General features: G+C 35.4%; 2 long non-coding RNA genes across 2 annotated transcripts; both read left to right on the forward strand.

Moving 5' to 3' along the window:
- Positions 983 to 2,556, forward strand: LOC107641922. Its single transcript, XR_001620517.2, has 5 exons — positions 983 to 1,204; positions 1,862 to 1,962; positions 2,232 to 2,284; positions 2,411 to 2,466; positions 2,544 to 2,556. It is a non-coding gene; the product is annotated as an uncharacterized LOC107641922 (long non-coding RNA).
- LOC107641923 lies at positions 2,643 to 4,552 on the forward strand. The gene is made up of 4 exons (XR_001620518.2): positions 2,643 to 2,655; positions 2,986 to 3,060; positions 3,984 to 4,172; positions 4,503 to 4,552. It is a non-coding gene; the product is annotated as an uncharacterized LOC107641923 (long non-coding RNA).

Below are 4,723 nucleotides of genomic sequence, written 5' to 3' on the forward strand. Positions count from 1 at the left end.
ACCGAAAACTTAATGAAGCCACCCGGAATGACCACTTTCCCCTACTTTTCATGGACCATATGCTTGAAAGATTAGCAGGACATGAGTATTATTGCTTCCTGGATGGGTATTCGGGCTACAATCAAATTGTTGTAGACCCCAAAGATCAGGAAAAAACTTCATTTACTTGTCCATATGGTGTCTTTGCTTATAGGAGAATGCCCTTTGGATTGTGCAATGCACCTGCAACATTCCAAAGGTGCATGCTCTCCATTTTTTCTGACATGATTGATAGATTCATAGAAGTATTCATGGATGATTTTTCTGTGTTTGGGAACTCATATTCTGATTGCCTATACCATCTTGCTCTTGTGCTAAAAAGGTGTCAAGAAACCAACCTAGTTTTAAACTGGGAGAAATGCCATTTTATGGTAACTGAAGGGCATTCAGCCACACTTTTTTTAAGCTACATTTGAAAAGCGTAGCCTATTGTATGAATAGGCTACGCTTTTCTCCGTGTTGCCTTTTTATAAGAGAAAAGGATACACAATCGTGGCATCATTTAAAAAGTGTAGCCTTAGGTATTATAGAAATCACTTATAAAGCGTAGCCGTAGGTTGATATCTATAGATTCGCTTTTCTTATCAAAGAAGACGCTTTTAAAAGGTAGCCTATTTATTAAGTTTTGGGTGCGTTTTAAAAGTGATGCCTAATGTATCTAGAGCCAAATACACCCACAACACTTAGTAATTTTTTTCTCCTTCACTAACACTTAGCCAAATCATCAGAGAACATAACACTCACCCTTCTTCTCTTGTTCCCCACTCATCACCCCCAAATCCCTGGTTCACCGTCACTCATCTTCACGGCGTCACCACTCACCACTCCAGAACCGTCACTCCTCTTCCCCGCTTACCACTCACCACTCCAGAGCCGTCGCTCCTCTTCCCTTTTTCCACTTCGCCATCAGCATTTCTTCCTCTCTCCGTCAAACAAGCTTTTTCCACCGCAATCATCTCCTCAAGATTCAGATTCCCTTCTTCTCTTGCATCAATTTCTCGTTCCACGCTATCATCTCCTCTCTCCCCGCTTTTCTGATACTCATTCAATTTCTCATCATCTCGTTCTTCTCGCCATCATATCGTGGTCAAAGCCACCGACGACTCTTCCAACCTATCCGGTGATGATCCTTTTCGGTCTTTCCCGTGGTTCCAATTCGACTCTGGTAATCTTTCCTTCTTTTTCCTAAAATTTCATTAAAGTAGCTGGATTTTCCTTTCACTGATTGTTGTAATTAAAGTTCATTTCAATTGCGGAATTTGATTTTGCAGCACTAGTTGTGATTGTGCAAGTTGTGAAACATATTTTTGTATATATAATATTCAAATGTGTGTGCTTTTTAAGAATATTTGAGCTGAAATCTTGAAAATTAAAATTAGTTTTTGTTGAAATGAAATGGTGGAGCTTTTGCTTCTTCTTTTCGATGTTTATGTGCTCTAAGTTATGGTTATTTTGTTTCTTCAAGGCCTAGTGATTTTGCTGCTTTAGTTGAGTTAGGTATTCTTCAAGTATAATTTGTAAACTTTCAGAGGATTTTTAGGTTATTGAAGGGTGCAGTGCTTTTTGGATTCATGGCATTTGGTACTTTTTAAGTTTTAATTGATTAATAACTGAGATTGCCTTCATCAGAGTCTGCATTTTGGAAAATGATATACTGCTCTTTTATTCTTATGAGATTTATTTGCTAAGTAAAAAAAAAAGAAAAAGCGGCCCAGTTCACAAGCATCCTGCGTTCATGCAGGGTCTCGAGAAGGGCCGCACCCAACGGGTGTAATTTATTTGCTAAGTACTATATTGCTAATTTGTTTCAATGATTTCTCAGAAATTCAATGAGTTCATGAGGATAGAATTACATTGTTCACCGTTGATGGACTGGTGCAGATTGGAGGCTCCATCACCCCTCGCCATGTTAGCTCTTCAGATGTATGATTTTATTATGTAATTTCATTAATTTTTTCTATAATAATTTATTTAGGTAAAAAAGGTGACCCTGTTAGTGCCGTTTCGGTTCTGTTAACCATGCTTGTTGGTGTTGGGGCTTTAACTTTTTAGGATTTATCTTGGCTTTAAAGAGAGAAGACCTAATACAAAATTTACGAAATTGCTTAGGAGTTATTTGATTTGGTTATGACTTATGAAAGCACTTTGTTGTTGAATAGCTTAATATAAACTGGTTTTCTTTTGTGGTATAGGTAGTACCGAAGACTATTGGAAAAGATAGGATGCTGCTCAAGTAATGGCTCAGGTTGAGGACTTGTGTTTTCTTCACTTTGCATCGATCTGTAGAATTTTTCTTCTACAAAATTCCTAAGCTGATTAAGAATATATAGTTATTTTGTTTGCTGAGATGATGGTGTTTGTGTTGTTGTAGTTAGTATGGGAAGGACTTGGACTCGGAGGAGGGACAGATGTCCGAAACTGGGGCAGGTAGAATGATAAAACCGATTGTGCTCTTTTGTGTCTAATGAATTTTCATATGAACTGCTTCTTTCCTTGTTTTGCAGCCTGGTTTATCTTGACATTCTCATGCCACCATTTATAGAGAAATGGTAGCAACTTTCAAATTCAGACAAAGATCTCTTTCCTCTCTTGGAATGCTTTACATCTATAGCACATGTATGCACCCCACTTTTTCTTATGTTTTATCTGTTAGGAGATGTCTTATCTTGTCTATGATGTTATGTATTTTGAAAGCATTTATTCATCTTAGTTGGTGCTATTTATGTTGATAATAAGCACCATTATTACACCTTTTCTTTTTCTATACAAGGTTCTACTATAGTCAACTCAATGATATGGTTTCTGCTGCATTTTATAATGATTTATTTCTCATACTGAAAGTTAAGCCAAGCAGCTGGTTTGTGTAATTCTGGTATTAGTTTAGGGTTCAGCGGAGTGGTTGTATTTTTTCAATTATTTTACTAATGTACTATGTTATTTATACAGAAAATTTCTAAGGTTAAAGAGGCTATTTCAATAGCAAATAATGCATGCTGGGCTATTGGAGAACTTGCAGTTAAGGTATGTTAATGTTATGTGCTACACTCTGATTAAATTTTGTAGAATTGTATTGTGGCTGGAATCTAATTGGCTTAGTTAGAGTTATGTGCATAATGTAATTTTAAACTGTTAGTTTCAAAAGCCAATTAGGACAAATGGTTCTGCTCTTTGTGATTGCTATTTGGCTGTTATCTTTTAATTTTCCACTTATGTATTTTTGTCTTATGAAATTTTTTTTGTCTAAAACAACACTTGTTGGAACAATTGACAATAAATGTATGAATTTAACTAAATTTAACTAAATGTACCCACCGTATATTCACCTGTTGGCACAATTGACAATAAATGTATAAATTTAACTAAATTTCATAAACAGAAAGTTTAACTTGTTTCTTAAAAATACTTATTTGGAAATGTTTTACTATTCTATTCTATTTGTGTTTTGTGGGAACTTTTTTAAGTTGGGATTGGGATTTTGGAGTGTGGACGGGAATTTCCAAAGGAGGAAAAGAAAAGGCTGAAAAAGCAAAACCTTAGCTTATGAGCATGTGAGGGAGAGGACGACTTTCTCACTTGATAACTCAAAACCGATCATATAATCTTAATCATAAATCACACAACAAGGCACTTGGCAAAGAGATGCTCATTCACCACACCCGTGACACCTTTTCTTGTTTTTCTTGTTTATTGCTTCTGTCCCACGAATGGTTTCTGATTCATTCAAATATGTATTACATAAGGATAACCAAGAGAAAAAGGGAATTTCACTTACCAGGAAAAAAAAAGATAGAATTAAAGCTCAATCTATTAATTCTGGAAGAAAGCTCACTTGATTTAATGCTTGTTGCTTCTTTCCCTCAGATTATGTTATGCTAGTGTATAAGAGAGAATATTAATTTCTCAAAGTATGACAAATTAATTGGCAATGCTTGACTTTTTTGTAGATGAACATCACGAGATTTCTGAGCACAAGGAAAGTGCAGCAGCTGTAATTTTCGTGTGTAGAAGTAGAACCCACTACACTAGCCACTAATATCGGGTTGCCAAGAAGCTCTAAAGAACAATCGTCATTAGGAATGTGCCTTAATAATACTATTATGAAAATATCCCTTCCTGTTATTAATTAGTCACAGGTACAGTATAGTACTTAATTACTTATTTCACATTTCCAATGGATATATATGTGTGTATATATATTAATGTAAAGTTGAACGTACATATTAGGAGGTTAATAAAAAGAGTAGTAGTTTGGTAAGCTTTCACTGCTATATCTTTATGCCTTTTAGGATGGCTGTGAATGCTATAAACAATGCTTGTAAGAGATATCGGCATTTGGGATTTGATGAGTTATAGGTTATTTTTTTATTGATGGGGTGATTCTTTTGTTGTTGCCTGTCAAAGTTGCTGCCTTTAGGCTTTATAAGTTAAAAAAGGATTCACTTGGTTGCTGAAATTGATTGCAGATTTGAGTTATCTTCTGTGGTCACCACATTTTAAAGCAACAGCTCAAAGAGAAAGTGACAACTTTAAAAGATGAACTTGGAGACATGAAGACCAAACAGTAGCAACAAGAGGAAGAGGAAGAGATTCATGGATTGTGGAGTATGGTTTAGTTATTAGAAGATACTTATGTATGATATAGTATTTTAGTTTTTCGTAGAGTATTAGTAGTAAATTCTAAGTG

The sequence above is a fragment of the Arachis ipaensis genome, chromosome B05 (genome assembly GCF_000816755.2).
Source record: "Arachis ipaensis cultivar K30076 chromosome B05, Araip1.1, whole genome shotgun sequence".
NCBI lineage: Eukaryota > Viridiplantae > Streptophyta > Magnoliopsida > Fabales > Fabaceae > Arachis > Arachis ipaensis.